A 20,019-nucleotide genomic window follows, 5' to 3' on the forward strand; every position below is an offset into this window, starting at 1 on the left:
TTCAGAAATAAATCAACACAATAACAATATTTTATTTTTGGTTTGTTTGTGTGTGTATGCGCTGTGTATGTGTCGTGAGCACAAATATAAAGAGGTTGCATACTGTAGTTCTTACCATCAAGGCTGAGATCTGCACGGTCGAATTTTTGAGCCCAAGGAGAAGCCCAACCCGGTTAGCGATGTCAATCGGGTAGGCTCGGTTCAACTGAGCAAACAGCTCGAGCCGCCTCGGTTGGGATAAGCCATTGGCTTGGCTTAATTGAGCCAATGGCCTGAATTGGCTTGGTTGGGTTGGGCCACTGACTCGGCTCAATTTAGCCAATAACTTGAGCCGGCTCGGTTGGGGTGAGCTACCGGCTCTATTTGACTCGGTTTAGGTGAGCCATCAACTCGAACCGGCTCGGTTCTACTCGGTTCAACTGAGTCGATAGCTCGAGCCGGCTGTGGAGGGTGAGCCATCAACTTGGTTGGGCTCGGCTCAAGTCAGCCATCGTCTCGAACCTGCTCCATTGTAATGAGCCATTGGCTCCAGCCGGCTCAGTTGGGATGAGCTATTTGCTCGGCTTGCTTCTCGGTTTGGCTCGATAGTGAATGAGCTGTGAGCCAAGCCGCTCGAGCCGTTGAGAACCCTAAACCCGGGCCGAGCAGTTTTGAACATGTTTGGCCGGAGCCCTAAAACTTTTAACAATTTTTGGCTCAAGCCTGAATACTTGCTCCTCCGGAAGTCAAACTCAGAACCTCAGGAACGATGTCCTTGCACTCCTAGACTTCACGACCACCGAGGTCGGCAGTCGACTAGTTTTTAGTATTCAGATACAAACCACCTATCTTTCCTGTTGATGTACTGTGTTATAATAATAATAATAATAATTTTAATAATAATAATAATAATAATAATAATAATAATAATAATAATAATAATAATAATAATAATAATAATAATAATAATAATATAATGATAATAATATAAAATAGTAGTAGTTGTATCATTGATAACAATTACATTTTCCATGTAGAATAATTGAAGAGAGTGCGAGTCGAGTTGGAGGACATTTTTCGAGCCGTGTTCTCGAGTCGAGTTAAAAGATGTCTGTTTCAAGTCGAGTCGAGTTTCAAAGAAAACTCACTCGAACTCGCTCGTGCCCATCCCTACTTGAGTGTATTTGCAATTTTTTTTTGTAAAAAAAAGTGCAGGAAAAAGTAAAAAAAAAAAAGCGAAAAGCAAATGAATAAAGCAAATGTGGTTGACCCTTCCTTTAATATAATTAAATTAATTTTATCACGTTAACTTCTGACGTAGGAATTGGCCACTGAACAAACTAAGGAAAATTTGATAGGGAAAGGGAAAATTGAGCGTGACATAAAGGGAATTTGTAAGGATTTAACTTCATGGTTTGAATTGTACCAGATGTTAAGTAGTCTTGAGCCATACATTACAAGTAGAGCAAATACTCTAATTGAAAACATTGTACTCCCGTATTTCGGCTTTATTGTGTTCCTTTATTACATAATAATAATAATAATAATAATAATAATAATAATAATAATAATAATAATAATAATAATAATAATAATATTAATAATAATAATAATAATAATAATAATTCTTGATGATTAGATTTCTCGACACACTTTCAAATCATAGCGACAATTCATATATGTCTTGGTGGGGAAGGAAGGTTATCTACTGATAGAAGAGTTTCATGTTTTTTAAATTAGTATATTAGTATTCAATTTATTAAAAGCATATGCTTTTGAAACTCTGATTGCTCCTGCCCTCCCCAAGCGACGACACGTCTATTTCAAATCATGACAACATCCAGCAGCGTGCAGAATTTTGCAGGGTCTTTATTGCAGATTAGGTGTGTTTCACGTAGTACGTGTATTGGCATTCAACATCTAGAATATGTCAGAACAAATTTTAGAGTTCAATCCGTGTGACTAATATTTGTTTAATTCTGGATTAATAAAATGGAAACAATTAATAATCGATGCCATTAACACTGATTTGACTTGTCCTTTTATAATTCTTCTGAGACATTTTAAAAGCTACACTCGTGTGGGGACCGCGGTGGCTCAATGGTAGAGTGTTCACCTCTGGTACTTAGAGTCGCTAATTCGATCCCAGCTCGCGCCAAGTGAACTTTGTGGTGGACAAATGCCGAGTGTGTAGGTTTTCTCGGGGTTCTTTCGTTTCCTCCCACTTTCTTCATTCCACCATTTCATTCATTTCTCATCATCACCGTCTCCTTTAGCCTAGCCGGCATAACCGTGGGGCGTATGGTAAAACTCAAAGATTTCATTTTATTTTCTACACTCGTGTGTTTCAATTTAACGAGTCAAATAAAAAGGTGCTTTCATGATTGGCTGATAAAAATAAAACGAAGTAGTCTGATTTTTTAGTAATGCATTTCTTCCAGGTCCCTCCTCCTCCCCCCAAAAATGATTAAATGAAACCAGAAAACTTCCCAATACTTACCATGTTTCTTGAATTTTGCAGAAATCAAGGGACATATAGTATTTGTAACAACAAGATTACCAAAGAGTGTAGTTAGGACATATTAATTATCGTGTCGTTCTGTACTGTTACAAGTTCGTTCAATTTTAACGTTGTTTAACAGGCACGTAGCGAGGATTTCGTGTAGGGGGGTCCGTGATATGAAATACTGTGGTCATCACACCAGTAGTGGCTCGATCATTCTAAACTATTTTACTGGAACATATATTGGTTCCAGGGGGGGATTTAGTAACGTAACATGAAATTCTGAAGGCCGAGGAGCTGATCAATCTAAACTACTTTATTATCAACATATCTCTATATTGGTTTGTTAGGACAATAAACTGAGGATATGTTGGTAAGTATTTTAATAAACTATGAAGAAATCTCGGGTAAAATAATGAAAAAAAAAAAAAAAGGTATTGAATAAGATTTTACATTATTTACGTTTTTTCCTTTGTTCATTCAAATATATCAATTTTCCTTTCACTATGACCTTAACTATTATAAAAAGTACATAGTCAATAATGTCTTGTAAAATATTTTACAATATTTGTGTTTCTCTTTGAATCAAATTTAACAAAACTTTCTTTCCACATAAATTTTTGTTTTTATTATTTCGTCAACTACTGTCTGTTCCAAATGACAGGTTAAAGGAGCAGTAGAAAATTGTTTTTGAAATAACATGTTTGATACTGCAAGGTTGCGATGACGAAAAAATATGATAGAAAAAGTCCACGCTGTTACACAACGGCACTATGCTTTCGGAAGCTTGAAATCTCCCTGACTAGTAGCAGAAATTCTGAGAATTCCGTTAACTTTTCTAGAAATTTCGAATTCCCTGACTTTTCCAGTATATCTCGCTCACCTCGCCACTATGTATTGCAAGTAATACAAATCTCCTCATAAGAAAGAGTTACCAAAAGCTTCCTGTAGTTTTCTATTTTTAGCACTGATTCTTCGTTTTCTCATTTCATTTTGTTTAATCCTTCCTTAAATTTTTTCATTCTTGGTCTCGAAGGGGGAGGGGTACGGACTTCTCCTTTGGCTACGTGCCTGTGTTTAAGGTTGTTTTAGCAAGTTGGTTTGATTTTAAGTTAATGAACCATCTTCCATTAAAGCTATAAAATTTAAATAATCCTTCACCCAGAGCAGTTACATTAGTTGAAGTGAAGCATTAATTTCTTTCATCATACCTTTATACTTAATTTCTGTTTACCTTTCTAGAAGATGTTTGAAAATGAATGTGGAAAGTATATTAAATACGGTATTCAAATAACAATGGAAGACGAGTTCAGAACAAATAAGCATGTAATATTGTCGTTCACGTAACAATTCTTTTTCGCAGTTGCTATTCCTATCGTTACGAATTAAACAATTAATTACCTGTTTTCGTTTTGGTACGCATTTAGTACCTATAAAAGGCTTCACTACGTATAAACATCACTCGCTAACTATTTGCAAGCGAAAGCAGACCAATGGTCCCCTAGTTCCATATATTAAAAAATAATGTGGTACCCTTAGTGTTTCGTCGCAATGCGGAGTCTTCAATATTTTGAAATTGCATATCGTGCTCCCCGGATTGGGTTGAAATATTATGCAGAATTCTAATTTGGCATCTCGTCTTCGGACTGAAATTCCAGTAGGAACTACGGTGTAATCAGCTGGCTGCCGGCACGCATCATCTGCAGTGTAGCAATCCCGGATGAGACAACTCTACAAACGACTTCACTGTTTATGACAAACCTCGACTGCCGAAGATATGTGTGTCGTTATGAAGGACAATTCAGGTCTCATTTGGAATTGATACTCGACTAAGATCCAATTCAACCACGAGATGGAAATCTTGAAATTTTGCCTGTCAATAACTCTTGCTTGTAAGCTGTGCAAACACATCTTAGCCAAGATGGCCAGATGTAATGTGAAACATGGTCTCTAAGGATTTATTGTGGACCAGATGTATGTTTAAAAATCTTGAAATTTCGATTTTGTATCTAAGCTGTTATGAAGAATGCTTCTGGATATATTATAGTTATCCTAGGAAATCCAGGAAGTACAACTCATAGTAACATACGTTGAACTTTTATTGGAAATGGACGAAAGTTTCTAAAATTGCGCTGCATGAGCAGATCAGAAACAAAAAATGAGATCCTAACATTACCTTAAATAAATATGACTTAATGAGTGAATATTTCAATTTTATCCTGAACGAACAGATTTTTGTTGGTAGTTGTACTTTTTTGGCTGGATCTAAGATCTTCCAATCTACTGGATACAAACTACTTGTGATAGTGAAGCGAAGAAAGTTGTTCATTAAGATGATTTGTGCATCCTGCAATTGAGATTAGCATGCTGTGGCCACAGATTTCGAATGCATTTTGACATGATGCATACATAGAGTGCAATGTGGACCAAGAAGTTACTACATCGATATTTTTATTCAAAATTTGCAATGTTGGTGCTTTTGTGTATGTGTAACCATTATGAAGGCCAACAATAAAATTACTAGTATTTTCACTCTTATTATTTGTCAACAATTTGGTAATCGTAGTACATTTCATTATTAAATGATCTTAGCTACAAAGGCTTAAACCGAGTATTTTCCTTCTGAAAACAGTTATTTTACTTATGATTTCTCATTGAAAAACTGAAAACTAGCAAAAAGAAAAGACAAATTTAAAAAATACTACTAACAACAATTTGTTTGTTCAAGTGGTGCAAACTGGTGCTCTGTATAAATGGCAACGAAAACGTTGCTGTGTTTGTTATATGCTTGAGATAATTATAATATAATGTATTCATGAGTTTTCAAAAAGTATATTTCTCTATAAATCTCTGAGGTGACGCATCAATGACGTATAGTTGCCACTGCCTTTGCATCAAGGGGTGCTCAGTCTCTCTTTTTCCCATATCAGGTTGTCAAGTAATGGCCAAAACTTCTAGCCCAATCAACTTAGAATGAACTTGGAAAGTCAATAATGCTCATTTGTAAAAATCCATACTTAGCCTCAGCTTCTCTCAGTAGGCGAAGTATTAATGATTAGTACACAATTTGTTTCTGGAAGCTCAATTTTAGTCATGAAAATGTTCGAACATGAGTTTCCTGCCTCCCGTTTGCAGTGTTCACGTAATAAACAAACAACATTACTCTACATTGACTGTTTTTAAAACCAAAACATAGAAGCGGAGTGATGGTTTTCTAGATCCATATGTAGTCGTCTTATAAGCCACTCAAAAACTTCAAGGATTTTTTAATAGTTAAAGAAAGGCTGAAAATAATCTCTCTTTGGAGATTCGCCTCACAGACAGATTATTAGTTTAGGCTTTCTCTGCTGCTTAAGCTGTGTGTTGCAACAATTATCCCTTGTCCCACATTACTGTGAAAACGCAATATATTAACATTTTTGAAATGTGTAAGTATAATTTCTTCCTAATAAGATTTTTCCGAATTAAAGCTGGCAATATGTTAACAGTGATGTCTTATAGTGCGTTCTCTTCCCGTTAGTCTAGTAACTACATAAAAGCCTTTGGTGGACAGGATCCTGAGTTCGATTCTCGGTAGAGAAGCATTAAAATGTCAATGCATTACGACCGTTGGGATTTTAGTTTAAACTTGTACATTCTCATCTCATATAACATATGTGCTGAAATTGGACGTTAACTTCAACAATCTAACTTATTATGCGTGTCCGATTCTTCCTGAGGCGGTATTTTCAGTCTCCGTAAATCTTTCAATAATGCTTGTAGGCAAATATGCATGCTAGAGCATCTTAAAGATGTTGAAAATTATATAAACGTAGAAATTCTGCTCTACAGTGTTTGTATAAAAAGTAATGAGACCAAACTCGAGGAAAAGATATATTGATTATATTGCTACAAATCATTAAAATGCTTTTAAGATAGGACCCTGAAGTCAGATACGCTTCACCCAATGCTTGGAGGTAGTCCTGGTAGTTCTTTTCCGAAATGTTCTTCAAGCCGTAAGTCAGAGCCGCTTTGACCTCTGCTGCGGTCCCATAAAGTGTCCTTAGAGAGTTAACTTCATTCGGGGGAACAAAAGAAAGTCTGTTGGAGCTAGATCGGGACCGTAAGGGGAGCTGGGAGAGCGTTGCGATGCCGTTGACCGCGAAGAAGGTGTGGCTTGCTCCATTCTCACGATGTAGCTTTCAATTCACGACAACGTATTGCTTCACTCAGTTGACCGTTCCCTTCAATTTTTGCAGCACTTCCAAAGCATTCATGACGGTCTGTCCTTCAGATACAAATTCGTAGTGGACCACCCTTGGCTCAAAGAAGACAGTGAGCATGGTCTTGGCTTTAGACCTGCTAATTCGAGCCGTTCTTCTTTTCTTTCTTTCTTTCTCTCTTTCTTTTTCTTTCTTTCTTTCTTTTTTTTTTTTTTGGCGAGGGGATGCTGCTGTGCGCCATTCGACACCTTGGCGTTTTGTCTCTATGTCACTCAAACACTCACATTTCGTCCCTGGCTTATCAGATTGTTCAAAAATTCAGTGCCTGTTTGAACCCACTATAAAAGACGTTCGCAAATAAAAAAAAAAAAAAAAAAAAAACCTTTTGGCATGGACTTTTCTCATCTGTAAATCCTCGGTAATGCTGGTGTGGACTTCATCAGTTAATTCCTAATGGGGTCTGCGATTATTCGAACACTTAACTGCTGGTTTGAGTTCAACAAAATCACGCATATGTTGCACATTTGGTTCTGTTCGGTGGTCCTACGTGGGATTCGCCTTCCTCACTATCTCAACCGTCTTTGAGGTACGTGTATCATTTCAAAACAGCACTTTTGATAAGTTTTCACTTCCAAACTCTTGCTGGATCATGACCAACATCTCCCTAATCAATTGTCCGATTTCCACACAGGATTGAATTGCGCTGTTCTATAGAATATTGCAGTTTTAAGTTTCGACCAAATCTATAGACAGGGGATCACTTAAATCACAATATGAACCGCAGGTAAGCTCGTTAGCGACTGACGCTAAGTGCGCCTTGAAGCATACTTCCACTTCCATCGAACCACCTAGTGCAAGTGCGCTGTGACGTATAGTCACACCTAGTGTTGTTAAGGCCTGGAAAAAAACCGGAAATTAAAAAAAAAACGGGTTTTTACCGGTTTTTTCCCAAGCTTGGGAAAACCGGAAAATTTGGGAAAAATTGGAAATTTTGAATATTTTACTACATTATACTTTTAAAATGAAAACTATTTTATATTTACTAGTTTACAGTTAACATAATTGAGCGCCTATGTTTCTTGTATTAGAATAGGGAAAATTTATGGCAACAAATATATGTGCACCACTCCTTGAAATTTAGCACCATGATAGAATGGAGTTATGACTACTAAAGATACTAAAATATAATCCTAGTTCGCTTAATTAATATAGACGCATTTAAGATATCTTAAGCAATCTTATGAAGTTCCCGCTTTATGGCAGGGAAGTGTTAAAATAACGGTGCCAGAATCATTTCAGTTAATACCGATATGTTAACATCAAATATATATTTCATGGAGATAGGTCTACGTATTTTCCTTGTGCTGTGTAAAATTTCCAGAAATTTTGAACCCATTATAAAAATCTTTTGTTCGGAAATATTAGCAAAAACCGGAAAATACAATTTAAAAACTATTTCTTGCTGTGGTGCTAATTTTATTTGCTCTAGCATGTCTGCAATATATACAATATATTTCGCTAGCAGGAAAAATACTTAAAGCAACAGGTTTTAATTTTACTTTTTAGTTTTCTGATTTCTGGTAAAAATCCCTCTTTATTATTTTTGTATTTTTCGAACAACTCAAAAAGAGAGATGATCTTATTTACACATACACCGCAGAAGTGCGTAAATTTGAGCAGCGAGAAATATATTAAAAAATTTAACATGTGAAACTTCCGTTCGTTATTATTAAAGACTAACAAAATACCTGTTCTTCACACGGGAAGAATACGTTTGATTTTGGACCTAAAAGGATCCAAAACTGTCACCAATGAACTGAGACCCGAAACACTATGAATTCGACACCAGTACCGGTTTATTTTCAATTACTTTTACATGTCATTTTCCCCCTTTAGAAGTACTGATGGGGGCTGAATTTGGATTTAAACGGCATCGAAAGTGTCACTGTTTATCTCAGCGGCCCCGAAAGCTATGGATTCGACACTAATATCGGTTACTTTCAATCATTTTAATGTATCCCTCCTTCCTTCTCATATAAGTTGCGGGCCTGAATAACGGCATCGGAAGTATTACTGTTCATCTGAATGAACCCGAAAACTATGGATTCGACACTAATATAGGTCATTTTCGATCATTTTTATGTTTCTATAAGAGTACGCACTTAGTGTTAGAAGTCATATTACGGGAACTTAAACCAACAAAAACACAAAACAACTACTACTACTTCTTAAGTAGTATCTTTACTTTCGTATATAACGAAAAATAATATGAATATAAACACAACATAGGATATATCCTTATTTTCCTAAATGGATACAAAATAGTACTCTGAGGGGACAGGTTCTTAGAGTACGCAACGTATCCTTAAACAGTAGGCACTTGAAAGTGTATGGAGATGAAGAACAAGCTTCATGCCACCATTGTTCGCAATTTCCACATTTAATACAGTCTTCTGTAATTAGGTCCTCGTAGATTTCGTAGCATCCTGGGCAGATCACATCTTCTTGAAGGTCTTTATATGTGGAAGGTACAGCAGCATCAAATTTTAAGCGCTTTCTTCCTTTGCAACGCTTGCTTTCTTTACTTGATTCCTTCCTTTTGGATGCTGCACACTAAACTGTTGCATTATATGGTAATGATGTCATTATTTCGGATTTCTTTCCACGTCTATTGCGCTTCAACTCATGCTTGGCTTTGGGCAGGGAGAACAAATCAGAAGGAGATACTTGTATACTGCATTATGGCTGGGGCGTTGCTTACATTGTCACTTCGACAGTCTGTATTTTTAGCCACTGCACTTTTATTGTAATTCCTTGGATGCTGAACATCATCCTCATGAGATCGAGATAAAATGTCTCAACATTGACTAGTTTCCTCCTGGTGTATTGCTCTTCTGTAAATGAATAAAAGCAAAAACAACTATTGTGACAAAATTGATCTTTTACTTATGCATTTATGCGCATAGTATAATGTACTTTCATTTTATTTGTGATTCAAAATATGAAAATTCTTATAATTTTACAGAAAATTATTGAAAAATTGTGATCTGAGACATCTTGAAATAAATATAATAGATTCAAAGAATTTTACTACATAGAAACTACTGTATCCCTAAAGAGTACACACGTGAACTCTTTGGGTACTGGTCAATGCGTACTCTTTGAGGACAATGCCACTTTTAATGTTTGGTCACCAGACGACAGAAACATTGAGACTAGACATCTGAATATACACCTTTGTTTTCTTGAGACGTGAAAATATATTTACTATAGAAGTCATTGTCTTCCAGTCATAGCGTTATTGGGCAGATATTATATTCTACAAGTGTAATATTACAGTGAAGCGATATGAAGCGTTATAAAAGTACTTACCTGCTAATTACTCAGCTTTTGTCAGCTGTTTGTTACTTCCTTTATGCTCATACACAATCTTCCGTGATGCTGCTTGCTAACGTCTAGATGTTACAATCCCACAACGCTACCAACTTTGGAAATTGGTAGTGCCTACTCTTTCAAGACCGCGTATCTACCCTATCTCCCCTTCCCCCAATTTCTGAGGATGAATTTGAATTTAAACGGCATCGAAAGTGTCAATGTTCACCTCAGCGAACCCGAAAACTATGGATTCGACACTAATATCGGTCATTTTCGATATATATCCTCTCCCGATATATATATTCCCTCTCTCTTCCCCCAAGTTGTAGTGTTGAATTTGGATTTAAGCGGCATCGGAAGTATCACTGTTCGTCTCAGCAAGCCCGAAAACTATAGATTCGACACTAATTTCGGTCATTTTCAATATATATCCCCCTTCCTTCCTCCAAGATGCAACTTCAAAGTAAAATGATAAAAAAACATTCCAGGCCCGAATGTCATCTATGATGAAAATTTAATCGAGATCGGTCTGGTGGTTCAATGGTCACTTTCATTTTTATATAATATGTCGTACTAGAAAACTGGTGGGGCCCGGGTTGCTCAGTGATAGAGCGTTCACATCTGCTGCTTGGGGTCCCTGGTTCGATCCCAGCTCGCGCCAAGTTAACTTTGTGGTGGACAAAACTGTGTGCATGGGTTTCCTCGTGTTCTCCCGTTTCTTCCTATTTTCTTCATTCTACCGTTTCATTCATTTCTCATCATCACCATCTCCTTTAGCCTACCCGGCATAACCGTGGGTCGTAAAACTCAAAAATTTCATTTTCATTTTTTTTTTTGAGAAAGCAGGTATTTGTCTACATATAAAATTTTGTGTATAAAGTTTATATTAGAATATTCAATAATAGTAATTATATTTTAGTGCATGAGCATTAGTGAAAATTCCCTACTACTCTCTTTCTCTTTTAAGAAGAAATTTGGTTAATTTTTTTTAAAAAAATCACCAGATCAAAGAGCACTTTAACAGCGTAGATTAATTCAAGAGCCCTATTTGTTGCAACAGAAACGCTTTTGATGGTAGATGTGTATGCAACTGTTAAACTTCTGTAATTAATGTACAACCACCAATAAACGACTAAAAAGCACATAAAGGAAATTAGTGCAGACTATTAATTTTCAAGAATAATTACAACAGTTTAATTTTCGAATGCTTTTTTTTTTTTTTTTTTTTTGAAAAATATTCGCAATATTAAAACTTCTCAACTTACATTTTTCACTCATTCAAAAAAAAAAAAAAAAAAAAAGGTTCCATTACGAGTAAAATTAATCTAATACAAAGATTTCTGTTATTTTACCAATTTTTCCAATTTTTCCGGAAAGAAACTAAAAAAAATGTTATTTTACCAACAGGTTCAAAATTTCCGGAAATTTTACAAGACTAGTCACACCAGAAGAATGGTCTCATTAATTTTTATACTCTGTATGAGGCACTATTGCATAAGGCAACATGATTTTCATTGAAATACTTATGCAATTTCTAACTAATTTCGTGATAAAGCAAGACAAGGTGCAAGAAAATCATTGTGAGACGTGAGATAAGATCATTTTTTGGAGCCTGTTTATCTCTATTCGTTTTAACAAGCACTGATATATAAGTCTTGAAGAGTTCTCTTGAATACAATTAAATCAAATGGTTGAATATATTTCTGTTTACTATACAGTAGTATTTGTTATTTATTTTTCTCATTGTGTAAAAATCATCATAGATAAATGAGAGTAATAATTCAATTATTAAAAAGTGTGGCAAAATATTGCCTAGAAGATGGAACAGCATAATTTACGTTAATATCCTCCAGAAAACGTTGTTGCCTTTCTTAGAAAGAAATTTCCCCAAACTGGAAGAGTATGTATTTATGCATGACAACAGTGCTGTTCACATTTCTCAGCAAACACGAGAGTTGCTAAGTGAACATCCGGAGGTAATTTGTATAGAGTATTAAATATCTCTCTACAATAAGCCTCTATTCCCAGATATGAACTTAATTGAAGATCTGCAGGAGTACATTGTGCAAGAATGGGAAAAGAGGCATCAGTACAGAGACCAAAAGTTTCTTCAAAACCATGTTATGGAACTGTGGCAACACTTTCGGGACACACCATCTTATTGCTCGAAACTTGTTTCTAGTATTCTCTAGTGTTCTCTAGTAGAAACAAGTGAAAGGAATTTTCATGGATCGGAAAATTTTCATTATGATGTAGAAACAGGTGGAAAAACTTTTCATAACTCGGACAATTTTAAATATTATTTGTAGTGATGTTAGGTGGAAAATTTTCCACTATATTTAGCTGCACATTGAGCTATAAAATCGAATTCATGTAGAGGAAAGTTAGACAGCAACAACTTATGATTTTCCAGTTAGTTTTCGGTAACCGGAAAATTTTCTAATATTTCAAGTTGGCAAGTAAAAACTTACATTGTGTTTCTCTCTCTCTCTCTCCTTTGTGTGTGTTTGTATGTGTGTAAAGTGCAGGGAACATAAATCGAGTTCGTAGAGTACAAATTTCCCATCCCATTGTTTAAAATGCAACGAGGAAGCGAAAAGCTATGAGAAAGCATCGTGTTTAAAGCTGTGAGAAAACATCGTCTTACGCGAATTAAAGTAACGAAATAAGACTTATAATTATGTGAGATCAAAGGTGCATTTTGAGAGAAGAATACATTGAAGTTTTTGAAACATTTTTGCAAAAATGAAGAATCGTTAGATTTTCATTTCATGAATCTTTTTTCAGACAATATTTATTACAAAAAAATTTTACGGTGAACAACGATATAAGAATAAGTGGAGTATGCTTTTAAGAATCGGAAAATTTTCCAAAAAAAAAAAATTCTGGAAAATTTACATCACTGATTAAGGGTCGAAATTGTCAGATAATTATCTTTTTAATTCGTGCTATTTTAATCTAAATTTTCATGTTCTATGGTGTGTAGCGAAACTTAAAAAACATTACAGTAATAAACACCTTTACAATAATTATAACAAAAAATAGAAAAAAAGGATATTAAACTTTTAAAATGCATTCTTAATGTTCATTATGTCCACAGTTATGAAAAAAACTGAAATAAAACACGGAAACATACGCCACATTATTATTAAAAACACTAGAAGTTAACACACATATGTTTACAGCATAAGGGCGTAAGTGTAAAACTTTGCAATTTTGTCAAGATAAACGAACAGTTTGAAAGTATCATTTACACGGAAGGGGACATCTGTCCCTTACCATTAAGCGTGCAAAAAATTAAAGCTCTACTTAAAGTAGTAAAATAGTTATGTTGACTCTAACATAGCACAAAATCTTCTTTTTCTCCTCCTGTAAAATTTTGAAAATGTTAGTTACGCCCTTTTGCATTGAAAGTGACGATTTAATGTCTTCTTTCCACATATAGTGTAAAAATGAAATAAAATCTTTAAGTCCCACGGTTATGCCGGTTAGGCTAAAGGAGACGGTGATGATGTGAAATGAATGAAATGGTGGAATGAAGAAAGTGAGAGGAAACGGGAGAACCCCGAGAAAACCCACGAGCACGGTGTTTGTCCACCACAAAGTCCACACGGCGCGAGCTGGGATCGAACCAGGGCTCATATAGTGTAGTAATAACATAATATTAATTAGGTTTTACTTCTCAATCTTGTCAGTTTCCTACCGAACATTAACCTGGTGGACTCTTTACCCAACGTCAAGCGTAATACATATTTTAGCTGTTCTTCATCTTCCACAATAACAAGCCAATGTCTTGTGTTGGTTAAATACTAAAGCAATGACGAGTTTTCTTAACAAGACCTTTTGTTCCGTACAGATCATGAAATAAAGTGAGGCAATACATGTGCTAATATTTCGAATTGTTAATTTTCTATTATTAAATTTTTCAGTCTTAGTGGGAAGAAAGACGGAAGATGAAAGTCCAAAGATTTACAATAAACTACTTAATATTTACTATCGTTGTAATTGTGTAAAGTTTATTTCTGAAAAGTACAATGAACCTAGAAAGAGACTTCGTAAATCTTGCAACTGAACGTCCCTCTTCTTCCCTCCCGTTGGTTATATATTTTTTTTACTTACCCTTTCTGCGATTTTAATTGCATCAGTGATTTCTTAAATCTTCCATAATAATAATAATAATAATAATAATAATAATAATAATAATAATAATAATAATAATAATAATAATAATAATAATAATAATAATAATAATAATAATAATATATAAAATAAATAATAATATTTTCATTAATTTATATTTATTTCCATCAAGACATTTGCATACTCTCCTACTGTAATATGTTTTTGAAAATGACCATTACAAACTTATCACGCTAAATAGTAAAGGTCATTAGAAATGGTGCTTTATTAATTTTACAGCTTATTACTGCTACATTGGGCCCCCCTGCTCGTTCTTCAGTCCTCCCTCGTCCTTGAGGTTTTTCCTCATAATTTTCTTGTTTTGCTTTATTTTTTTCTCAAAAATCTTAAATAATTATTCATTACTTCACTGCCTTGTTAAGGAAATTACAAAGAAGCAATAAAAAGACTGAGTTATTAATGCAAATGTGGATATGCCTTTCTTTTTTGCTTGTGAGGATACATAATCTAATTCGTTTTTTTTTTTTTTTTTTTGAATGAACATGAGCGAATGTAATATTAAGAGAAATGAAATATTCATATTTCCTGAAGGAAAACAAGTTCATAATGAGACTTTTATATATTAAACTGTATGACTTGCCTGTTTTGCGTGAATATTTATCATGGACTTCATACTGAAGGTAACACTGTGAATAAGACCTCAATTAAATGTTAGTAGTTTTTTTTTTTTGTTTTAATTCAAGGATTCGAAATTCATTTCATACAATAGAAAGAAAACTTTATCACTTTATTACTCGTTCCATATTTAAACTTATTGCTTATTGATTTGTACTTTATCAGACAGAAGGAAAGAGTTTGATAAATGTATTGTATAATACGTCGAACGAGAAAACAACAAAATTTGTATACTTCCGTTCGTGCAGGTCAACGGGACTAGGGTTACCAAAAGCCCTCTTTTATCCAGAGATGTCCTCTTTTTTTTCTTTTTTTTCTTTTTACCTTAAAGTGATCCAGGTAGCATTTTAGGAAATGGGGAATGTCTTACCTTTTGGGGTACAGGCAATTGCTCCTAACTGTCAAGGACCTAACGTTCTATGATCCTATTCTGATCTTTTGCTGTTTCTGGCCTTTATTCTTTAGTCCCTCTCCAAGCACTGTTAAGGGGTATCCCTTGCTCACTTCTCACGGCTTTAAAGCGGCCGGTTCACGCATCGTTTCGGAGTCTACCATAGCACTTTTCCTCTTTTATTTCGTTTACAATCCATATTTCATTCGGCAATTGATTTACATTCGGGTGCGAACCTGACACCAACCACCAGCTGGACGACCAGAGATTCCTGTTTTTTTTTTTTTTTCCTAATTTGAAAATATTACTACTACTAAAATTTACGAAGCTACTATTAAATTACAAAACTACTACTAAAATTTCAGTACTACTACTAAATTTTCGGATCTACTATTGACAGATACCGACCTACTACTGAACATTGAATACCCTCATGAACCACTCCCTATATTCCTAATGGAAATTCAAATCGTTCCCACAATGCAACGAAGTGATTTGGCGACACTACCGGCTAGAGTTGTAACTAACCGCATCGTCTGCTACTGGCAGTAGCTAAGTGTATCGTTGGCTAATTCCACCAGAGACACGCGCTCTGAATGATTTGATTCGTTCTTGCTTTTAGTAGTTCGTAGTACTCAACTCCGTTGAGTGGTGACGCCACAGTCTCCATAGTTTCACCGGGAAGAGCAGCTGAAACCTCTATTACTCTATGCTACTGAAAGTGACGTCCAAAGAGAATTTGCTGCAGTCAGGGCCGGCTTTAGGTGGTGCGGGACCCGATTGGGAATATTTTGCGGGGCCCCAGGTTTGTAACTAACTTGCAGCAAGGTCTGTAGAACCTATATATATTGTAAGGATCCCCACATCACGACAGACGCACGTGTCAACTCAACACATGTTATTGATTATAAACAACCTAGCAGAAAAGAAGCCTACACGAAAGACACCGAGGAACGCCGAAAGAAGACGGACCTCACGGAAGGACCCCAAGAGGACAAATAAAAGGAGGACCACCGAGGGACCCAGCATCAGTCGTCCAACTGATCAAATCACCTACACTGTCCTCAGGTCGCACTGGACTAGGGGTACACCTATCCTTCCCGAGGTCGCATTGGACTAGGGGTCCTTTCTACAACCAAGCCTCGCGAAGCTGTCTTGAACTAAGGGGGCTATCCTTCAAGACTCACCGGAACCGGCAGGTGCCTTGGAGACTGCCTTGAGAGAATGGGCACCGTGCAAAACACCTATTCTCCTCTTACTTGGACATTAACAAGAGAAAACACTATTTACTCTTTGTAATCAAAGCCTTTTTGTATTTTACAAATTTTTATAATAAATTGGTGAAGGGGATAAATCTCGGTCCATTATTGACTCTACCAATATCATTACAATATATATATATATATATATATATATATATATATATATATATATATATATATATACAGGGTGACCGCATGACTATGTTACAAAATTTAAGGGATGATTCCTGACACGGAAACAAGAAAAAAGTTCAAATCAACTTTTGTACAACGTACATAATTTCGGAGCTACAAGATGCCGAAAGCATGGGAAAATGACATTCAAAGCTCTATAGCTCTACATTACCTCTATGGCGAATGATAGAGCTAATGCGGTATGGTCACGTCAAAGACACCGAAGCTGCTGTATTCAAAAATGCTTAGGTCGAGATCGTGCAATTCGTGCACAAGGGATTCCCCAAGGGAGCGTAGGGATTCCCGGATAATCTGTCAAGAAAGATGGGTCGAAAAGGATACGGATGAATAGCTGTTCCAACTGCTAGCAATAATGCGTCTGTACTAAGTCGATATCTCGCACAAGCACAAAATGGCGAACAGTTTTATACGTGCCATGTGTGGTTGCATAAGGCGCACTAAATAAGAGTGGGAAAATATGAAAGGAAAATGTGAATAAATTGGTACAAATGATAAATACATGATAGTACACTGTCCTGTTCATTGTACGTATAGACGCGTTTAATAAAGGGAATAATAATGAAACGTACTAAAATGTTGTACAAACATCACACTAACATTGATTTCTTCCATGTAGTTTTGTCATTGAAAGCAAGTAAACCTAAGGGGAAAAACCGGGGGATATGGGTGCTTTCTTCCAGGCAGATATCTTATTTTATTTGGTGATACGTGCCGAGGATACTTTTTGCGAGAGGGGGATTTTTCCGCCATCACATGTTAATGTGACCACTGCCAGAGAACAACAGTAAAATATCCGTTTCTTATCATTAGCCGTAATGTGCGTTACCCGAACATTGAATAAGAACAAGGAAAAACAATTTATCAGGACGTTTGTTTTAGTCGCTGCTTCCGATGTTTTGCAGGACTGATTCCGAGATTTTGTCTAGAATGCTTAACATGTCGTCATATTGTTATCGTTTAGAAGATATTTTGTTTTCACAGACGGTTTTATCACCTGAAGTACGCCACAGTTTGCAGGTTCGATCACAAGCATTTCTTCTTCCTTCTGTCATAGAAAACAATCGAAGGTAAGGAAAGTATAAGACAACTCTACTAGAAGGCGTTGAGGAAGGTGAAAAGTCATTCTTCATGTGGTTTGTTCGTAGCGTACGAGTTCCTTAGTGCAGTTTGTGCTTTGCTTGTTTGAATGTGTGATCAAATGGAGTATTCGATAGCAGAACTTGCGGACATGATATTTGTATACGGTCAAGCAAATGGCAACAGTCGAGAAGCTGATAGGTTATATCGACTGAAGTATCCACAAAGAAGACATCCAGCCATACTATGTTTGCCAGACTTTTTCAACGCTTACGAGACACAGGGAATTTACAACCTCAATACTACGACCAAGGAAGACGAAGAACCGCAAAGACTTCGGACTTTGAAGAACAAGTGCTTGATCGTTTCGCCCAAGACCCAACAGTAAGTACCCGGAAAGTAGCACGTGAAAGGGGAGTAGCACAAGATACTGTTTGGAAAGTAGTACACGAGCAACAGTTACACCCTATCATCCGCAGAGGGTTCAGGCTTTACGTCCAACTGACTTTCAACCTCGCGTTCGGTTTTGTGAGTGGTTTCTCCACTGCTCTGTAATTGATCCGCAGTTTGCTTCCTACGTGCTTTTCACCGACGAAGCTTGTTTTACGAAAGACGGGATATTTAATAGTCACAATAGTCATGTATGGGCAGACGAAAATCCTTATGCAACTGTGGAAAGGGACCACCAAGACCGATTCGCCATAAATATGAGGACGGGTATTTTTAGTAATCAGATAATAGGTCCATATTTACTACCACCACGATTAACTACACCAGTGCATACGAGATTCCTGCGAGACATACTTCCAGAGTTATTAGAGGACGTCCCTCTCGGTGTTCGTCAACGGATGTGGTTTCAACATGATGGCACCCCAGCCCACTTTTCAGCTAGTGCTCGAGAGTATTTGAATCAAACGTTTCGTGACAGATGGATTGGAAGAGGCGGCCTTGTAATTGGCATGCACGTTCCCCAGACTTGAGTCCACTTGGTTTTTTCTTGTGGGGTCTGGTCAAAACACTTGTCTATGAAACGCCTATAGACAACGCAGAAAACTATTAGCACGAATACTCACTGCCTGTGATACTATAAGAACAGCTCCTGGATTGTTACAGCGGATGCGTCAGAACTTACTGCGACGCTGTAACGCCTGGGTTGAAGTAGAGGGACGCCATGCCCATCACCTATTGTAGGATAATTGGGAGATTTGTCTCGTTTACAGGTAATTGTTGATGTTCTTGGCTGCATTCAATCCTGCTTGTAAAATGTTGATTGAGGACATTATTCCCATTCTTGTGACTTTTGGTTTTAGAAAACAACCTCTTTTGCATTATGGTTGTTTCGCTCAGTTTTGTTTATTTGTTTTCAATGACAACAATACATGGAAGAAAGACTTTAATAGTATGATCCTTTTACAACATTTTAGTACGTTTCATGACTATTACCTTTTATTAAAAGCGTCTGTTCAATGATAGGACAGCGTAATATCATGTATTTACCATTTGAACCAAGTTATTCACATTTTCCTTTCAAGTTTTCCACTCTTATTTAGTGCGCCTTATGCAACCACACATGACACGTATAAAAATGTTCGCCATTTTGTGCTTGTGCGAGATATCAGCTTAGTACAGACGCATTATTGCTAGCAGTTGGGACAGCTATTCATCCGTATCCTTTTCGACCCATCTTTCTTGACAGATTATCCGGGAATCCCTACGCTCCTTTCGGGAATCCCTTGTGCACGAATTGCACGATTTCGACCTAAGCATTTTTGAATACAGCAGCTTCGGTGTCTTTGACGTGACCATGTCGCATTAGCTCTATCATTCACCATAGTCAAGCTATAGAACTTTGAATGTCATTTTCCCACGCTTTCGGCACCTTGTAGCTCCAAAATTATGTACGTTGGACAAAAGTTTATTTGAACTTTTTCTTGTTTTCGTGTCAGGAATCATCCCTTAAATTTTGTAACATAGTCACGCGGTCACCTTGTATATATACAGATGGTGATCAGAAAAATGGAAACACCTGAACGAAATTGCAACTTACCTGATTAATATGGTGTCCGGCCACCTTTCGCCTTCAGAACAGCCTTGATGCGACGTGGGATGGAGGCATAGAGGTCGTGAATGGTAGCAAGTGGAATTTTACACCATTCCTCGTGCAGGGCATCGGCCAGTTCTGTGAGAGAAGATGGAGGTGGAAATCGTCGCCGGAGTCGT

Source organism: Thermobia domestica, chromosome 12, assembly GCF_964235325.1.
Source record: "Thermobia domestica chromosome 12, izTheDome1.hap1.1, whole genome shotgun sequence".
NCBI lineage: Eukaryota > Metazoa > Arthropoda > Insecta > Zygentoma > Lepismatidae > Thermobia > Thermobia domestica.